The sequence below is a fragment of the Dioscorea cayenensis genome, chromosome 1 (genome assembly GCF_009730915.1).
Source record: "Dioscorea cayenensis subsp. rotundata cultivar TDr96_F1 chromosome 1, TDr96_F1_v2_PseudoChromosome.rev07_lg8_w22 25.fasta, whole genome shotgun sequence".
Lineage (NCBI taxonomy): Eukaryota > Viridiplantae > Streptophyta > Magnoliopsida > Dioscoreales > Dioscoreaceae > Dioscorea > Dioscorea cayenensis.
The window spans coordinates 17,429,524-17,437,158 of NC_052471.1; the positions used below are offsets into that span (position 1 = coordinate 17,429,524).

Here is a 7,635-nt window from a genome sequence, read left to right on the forward strand (position 1 = left end):
CCGCGACCATTCACTGACTTGCTTATGATGGCGTGAAGATATCTGTAACTGGGTCGAGATAAACATGAGGCCTTAGACACTCCTGGTTCATATCGCCCCTTTCCACATAGTAATGTATATGCCTCAATGGGAGACAGACCCGACATGTCAATTGGAAGATTCTCATACTCCTCAGTTTTAGAATACTCTTCATCATATAGACCAAGTCTTGTGGAAAACTGTGTGACACTCATACTATGATGTTGCCCAAGGGCTCTAAACTGAATAGTGCCGACACTATCAAAATGAGCATAAGAGCGGTCAAACTCAAACGAAGCAAGTACCTCCAAAGTGAGTGCGCGGATAGAAGGATCATGAATATTCAATAACTTGTGCCAATTACCGACCAATAATAATTTCTCAACCTCGTCAGCCATGTCATCCGCTAGCTGCACCTTTCTAAGTAACCCAACATCCGGGATTCGCGTTTGACCAAACTTAAGCTTCTCTAACCGCTCAAACCGAGCTTTATGCACAGGGAGTGTGAATTCCATGATTTCTGGCTCAGGGGCAAGCTTTCAAGGACGTTTGGCAACTGCTTTCTTCAATTTGGTGGCCATACCTGCATGTATTAAAAAAGAAAATCAATCAGTTCCATTCAGACTGGAGGAAGATAACAACACACGGCCGTGCAGAAATTCCACACGCCCGTGCACATCCACGGGGCGTGGAAAATGCACGGCTCTTGTAGTCAATCTCCATGCCACACTCTCTATCTCAATTTCAGATCGTCTTAAAGACAAATCATAACCATTTTAACAAGAAGACGGTGTGTATTATCTATTTCAATCGTGGGTAATCAGTTAGATTCAAATGAAATCGAAGAAGAGAGGAAATTAAGGCCTACCAATGAGCTGAACCTAAACACCCCTACAATCCACACAATGCGCAATCAATCCACTCGAGGACGATAGTAGGAAGGGACGAGAATGTCAGAAAAATGCTCTTTGGGCGGCTTAGGGTTGTCTGAGGAGAAAGGTGTGATTGTTGTAATGGGAGAGCGGATGGTCTTTTAACTCCTGGAGATCCACACGGGCGTGCGGGCATCATCCAGGCCCGTGCACCCTCAAACAAAGGATTCACAGTGGTAGACGCACGCCCATGTGGCCTCGCTGGATATTCAAGAAAAATATTATACACGCCCATGCAGAAATTCCGCACGGGTGTGGACATTCACACGCCTAACTCATAGGGGCGGTCACACGCCCCTTTGTCTTCTCGGGATGGAGAAGACTCCTTTACATATTTTCGCACGGGCATGCGGAAATTACCCACGCCCGTGCATGGTTCACAAGGTTACCCAGAGGGGCGAGTCCACGCCCCTGTGTGCTCTCGGGAAAAATCTGCTCAACTCTGCAGGAATCCACACGCCCGTGCGGAAATTATCCACGGGCGTGTGACAGTCGGATGGTCGTTCACAGGGGCAGCCGCACGCCCTTGTGCCTTCTCTGGATGAGCTCGCAGTATACACCCACGGGGGTGTGGAAATCCCACACGCCCGTGTGTTTTCTCTAGATGACTTAGAAAAATCTGCAGGCTCTGCAGAATATTTCTGAACATGTTTGCACACTCAGAGCCTGCCATATTATGAAAATTTTACCAGTGAAAAACATGAAATAGAATCCAAACGACCAAACTTTCGCCAATTCCTCAAAAAGCACACGATGATTTTAAAACCCACAATAAAATTGCAGCATAAGCATCTAAAAATTCAGACATTAACACTTAACAATTTATTCATGCAAATGAGCTAAACTAAAAGATAAGAAAACAGTAAACACTTGGGTTGCCTCCCAAGGAGCGCTTGTTTAACGTCACTAAGCTTGATGTACCTTGCTTACCTCACGGGGGTTCATGAATGAAGGTTGCCCTCTTACCCATAACTTGAAAGCATGATGAGCAAAGTCTCTTGAGGGTAGAGGGTGTACTATCGGGCTTCAGACCACCTAACAATGGTTCATCCAACTTTCTTGGTTCATGTACGTCTCCATCAGTCTTGGAGCATTTTCTGTGGCGTCTCCTAACCCTCTTCATTTTTCGGAGTACCTTCATCAATATTCCCGGGGTAAATGTTACTTCTTCAATCGAACCAAGCATCATGACTTCTTCATTGCTCTCCTCTTGGTCGAACAAACCTTCATATGGATCCGGGTTGAACATTTCCTGCATGTATTCATCAACAAGCTCATTAGTAATGTCTAGGAAATACAAAGTGTCATCAAAATCGAGAGAATGCCGCATGGCTTCAGCAAGGCGGTAAGTGAGTTTGTCATCTCCAACTCTCAATGTGAGCTCTCCGCCGTCCATGTCAATCAATGCTTTAGAAGTCCACAAGAACGGTCTCCCAAGTATCAAGGGTACATCGGCATCCTCATCGACATCTAGCACTATGAAGTCAACCGGAAAAATGTACTTGTCCACCTTGACAAGCATGTCTTCAATGATACCTCTCGGATGTCGTACCATTCGGTCCGCCAATTGTAAAGTCATCCGAGTAGGCCTAGGCTCTCCCAAGCCTAGCTTTTTTAAAAAAGTGTATGGCATGACATTGATACTTGCCCTTGAATCCGCCAATGCCATTTCCTCACCTAAGTTGCCGATGTTACACGGAATGATGAAGCTTCCTAGGTCTTTCTTCTTGTTTGGCATGTTCTTTTGCAGCACCGTCGAGCATGAAGCATCTAGCACCACTGAAGCACTCTCCTCCAACTTCCTCTTGTTAGTTAACAAGTCTTTCAGGAACTTCGCATACTTAGGCATTTGAGCTAAGTCCTCTACAAAAGGGATGTTGATGTGGAGTTGCTTGAATAAACTCAGGAACTTCTTATACTGTTCATTGCCTTGGTCATTTTTTAATCTAGAGGGATAACAGATTCTTGGCTTGAAAGGTGGGGATGCCACCTCTTTCTCTTTCTTTGCTCCCTCCTCAAGCTTTACAACCTCGGGTGTGTGTTCTTTCGGCTTCTCACTCGGAAGCCTTCCTTCAACCTTACGACCACTTCTCAAAGTGATCGCCTTCACATTTCTCTAGTGTTGGTTTTCGTATTGCTTGGTAAACTTCCATGTGGCCTTTCGGAAAGAGACTTCGCAATTTGCCCCACCTGATTTTCAAGGTTGTGCAAAGAAGCGGTGTGGTTGCGAAGTGTAGCCTCGACTGATTCAAACCATGTATTTGCAGATTGAACAAATCTAGCCAAGTGCTTCTCTAAATTCATCATTTGGGTTTCCAAGCCTGAAATTCTGTTTTCCACTTGAGGTGCTGGTTGTTGTTGTTGGAAACCCGGTGGCCCCATGGCCTTTTGTGGTCCTTGGTTACTCCATGAAAAGTTGGGATGATTCTTCCAACATGAATTGTAAGTATTGCTATATGGGTTCCCTTGAGGTCTCATGCCATTACCTACAAAGTCAACGTTTTCCACTGAAGAAACATCACCAAAAGAGATCGGGCAATCAGAGGGAGCATGTCCTCCACCACAACCTGTGCAATTGGTCACGGCCGCAACTCTATTCGAAGCTATGAGATCTAGCTTCTTACTCAGACTCTCTACTTGCGCCGCTAATGAAGTCACCGCATCGATTTCATGGATACCAGCCACCTTTTTCTTCTCCCTAGCATTCCATTGGTAACTATTTAACCCCATTTCCTCAATTAATTGAAGAGCTTCATCGGGGGTTTTGCTACCTAAGGTACCTCCTGCTGTCGCATCCAAGAGTTGCCTTGTACTCGGGTTCAAACCATTGTAGAAGGTTTGAACAATCATCCACTCCGGGAATCCGTGTTGCGAACACTTTCTCAGTAGCTCCTTGAACCTTTCCCATGTCTCGAATAGAGACTCCAATTCCAACTGAACAAAGGACGAGATCTCATTCCTAAGCTTTGCTGATTTTCTGGGAGAGAAATAACGGGCTAGAAAAGCTTCTACCATCTCCTTCCATGTAGTGATTGATGCTCTAGGTAATGAGTGTAGCCACTGCTTCGCTTTCCCCTTCAAGGAAAATGGGAAGGCTCTCAATTTGATGGCATCATCCGCAACCCCATTTATCTTCAACATGTCGCACACCTCGAGAAAGCTCTCTATATGACTATTTGGATCCTCATTGGCCAAACCGTTGAATTGTGCGGACTGCTGCAGCATATGGATGAATGCCGGCTTAAGCTCGAAGTTCTGAGCTATAATTGGAGGACGCACAATACTCGATTACGTCCCCAACACTGAAGGTCTGGCATAGTCGGATAGTGTTCGCTGTTGCTCATTCTGTCTTGCCATGTTTTTAGATTCCTCTCCTTCAAAATTAGCTGAATTATGCTGTTCTTCCACAGGTTCTTTCCCTTTTCTTCTAAGTGTACGTTCAAGCTCAGGGTCTCCTTCAATCAATATTGATGGTTTCCCTCGGGTCATAACCTGGAGCTACAACAAAAAGAAAGAAAAAGAAAATCAGAACGATGACAGAATGAGAAGATATGAAACAGAATATATGGTGAAATAGCTAATAAAACAAAGTGCGAAGTATCTCTAAATGCCTACTCCACGGCAATGGCGGCAAAAACTTGACAAGGTCCCCGCAAGTGCACGGGTTTGTCAAAGTAATAATCCCGGGTGAGCGGGTATCGAATCCACAGGGAGTAGGGAATAAAAATACTTAATTCGATTCTTAGCTATGTGAAAGATCAATGATAAGGAGTGTGATAATGATTCAATTCTCAACAAGTTTTAGGAGTTGTAAATGGTTTTAAAGGCCATACGGCCTTACTGGGCTGTATAATGGCCATCTGAGACGAACACAGAGCCAACCTGTGGCTCTGTGCCATCTCAGACGGCCCCTCAAACGGCCCCCATACGTGGCCGTCTGAGACGGGGCTCCTCTCGGCCGAGAGGAGTCTCTCGGCCCATACGGGGCCGTATGGTGATCGTATGGGACGGCCCCCCCCTCTTTTAACCCTCTTCCTCACTCTCTCTCTTCCATTCTCTCATTTCTCTCATCCTCCACCGAACTTCTCTCTTCATTCTCACTCAATTCTTGACCAAATCTCATCATTTTTCCTCCTAAATCTTCTTCTCACCAATTGGAGATGTCGATCTAGTGGTTTTCCCCGAGTTTAAAGCTTGTTTTCTCAAGATTTCGTCGGTATGCTTTTTCTATGCCCTAGTTTTATCTTTCTCATTTGTTGGGCATTCTTGGAGATTTTGTGTGGGATTTCTTTAGCATTTTGCTTGGTTTGAATGATGTGAGTGTCATGGATGAATTTTCCCTCAAATTTATGTAAAACATTTTCGATGCTTTGAATATAGGGGAGACTCTTGTTGTATGAATAGTGACCATACGGCCCCGATACGGCCGTATGTCCATTAAAATATGATTTTTCATGTGTTTCCTCTATCTCTAGCATTTTCTTTTGATTTATCTTGTATCCCTATGAGCTTGAACAAAGTTTATCTTCATTGTAGGGATGCCGAACACAAAACGGCTCGCCTACAAACGCCCAAGGACCACCGGGCCCTCATCTACACCTGATGAGCCCGTCTTCAAGTTATCCCATCATCGAGAGAGATATGATCAACTGAAAACAAAACCATTTGGAACATTGTGCTACCTTGAGTGGGGACTTGTGGAGAGCCTTGGGATGGCAAGTCAAGTAAGGGAATGCCTATCAAAAAATTGTTGGGACAAACTTTTTGCCATAAACAAGCCAACCTTTCGTCAATTGACCTTAGAGGTTTTGAGTATATTTGACCCACAACAAGATGGAGATTCCTTGTGGAATAGGAAAATTATCACCATCCATTTTCAAGCTTTTGGAAGGAAGCGTACTATGCACCACTTGGATTTTGCCAAATACTTGGGGATCTATGATGATGAGTTTATCAACTCCATGCCCGGTAAATGTCTTAAGCTTGATTTCCCAAGTGGAGTGGGTAGAAGCAACTATTGGGCGACTTTGGCGGGTGATGATCAAATACGAAAGGCCTCGCGCATGATTGACCCGACCCACAGATTCATTCATGCTTTGATTGCTCGATCTATTTGGGGCCGAGCCAATAGCAAGGGGGTTGTCACTCAAGCCGATATTTATACGATGTATGGCATCTTCGAGCGATGCCCTACTGACCTTGGCCACCTTGTCGTCGATGCATTTCTTCACCAGGGCTCGTATACATGATTGGGAGCTATATTTATTGGGCCCTATGTGACTAGATTGATCCGTGGCATGGGTTTACTTGAGCAGATGCGAGGCATGGCCGTTGTAGGAGGTACAGTACTCTCTGATCAACCCACATATGTGCGATAGGCTTGGTAATCGTACATGGTAGACCCACATGCCACCAGGCCACTGGTGAGTCTAGTCAGCGACAGACTGAGCACACAGAGTTAGATCCTGAGGGCACACCTGCTCCTACCCTCGGCGCTACATATTTACCTGACTTCGACATGAGACTGAGGGGGATTGAGGGTGAGGTTCAGGCTGTGCGTTAGGAGCAGCGTGAGATTCGTGGCCAGCTTCACCAGATCATTGAGGGACAGCGCCGGCTTAAGGCAGATTTTCACCGTTTCCTCACCTCCTATTGTGGTTCATCCTCCGACATTGTGGGCACTTCTTCTACCGCTATGCCACCACCACCAGCACTAGATTGTGATGAGTAGCAGCTTGGCATTCATGGTATTTAGTGAGCTTTCCTGGTTTTAATGGAGGTCGGACGAGACATGTATCGCTCACCACACATTTTCTCACGTCCTACCTCACGACGAGCACAAGTTTAACCGGGGAGTTCGTTTTCACCATTAGCTGTTATTTTCATTGCTTTATCTAGCATGCTTTTCATGATTGTGTACATTGAGGGCAATGTACAACATTAAGTGTGGGGATGGGTGTATTTAATGTATTAGGATCATTTGCTACATGCTAGTGTTACCTATGATGGCTTTGTTCATTCTTGTAAGATTCTTTTAGCTTGGACTAATGATTGATGTGAGTTACTTGTTTCTATGCTTTATTGAATCTTGTTTTACCCCTAGTATTGTTATGTGCACTGAATTTTTTGTCGATGCCCTGGGAATAGCCAATGTGACTACTCTCTAACTTTCTCGCATGCGTAACACACTACTTTGAGTACTTGGCCTTAGAACACTAAGTTCTTTCCTTCAATGGACTCTTAAGAACTTCTAAGTCTTGTTGAGCTAATCCTAGTTTTGTGGCATATAGTGTACTCTGAAGATGTGATCTAGGGTGAATTTAAAAAAAAAAAAGAAAAGGGTCTATGTCAGTATTCCTCTGTTATTGAAGCATGAAAGCGTCTATGTGGACTGTAATTGAGTAGTTGGGTGGCTCTTGTGCCTAACCAGCATGTGCACCCTCCAAAAAGATTTCAAAAATGATTTTTTTGAGTAAAACCTAGTGAAAATAAAAAGATCACATTGAAAATAAAACCTAGTGATCTTTTTGAGTAACTACCAAAGGTTTTGAGAGGAAAGTGGATTTAGTTTCAAGCTATAGAATTAGAATGATCTTACTTGGCCATTGAAGTAGCACTTAGTAGTTTAAGACTTAGTATTCTTTGTAAGTGGAGTGATTAGCATCCAGAGCTGTACTGATTGAGG

At 44.4% G+C, this 7,635-nt stretch overlaps 1 non-coding gene across 1 annotated transcript; it reads left to right on the plus strand.

Annotated features, from left to right (window-relative positions):
• The first annotated feature begins 3,810 nt into the window (after positions 1–3,810).
• Positions 3,811–3,917, plus strand: LOC120267767. Its single transcript, XR_005538567.1, has one exon. It is a non-coding gene; the product is annotated as a small nucleolar RNA R71 (small nucleolar RNA).
• Positions 3,918–7,635: the final 3,718 nt, after the last annotated feature.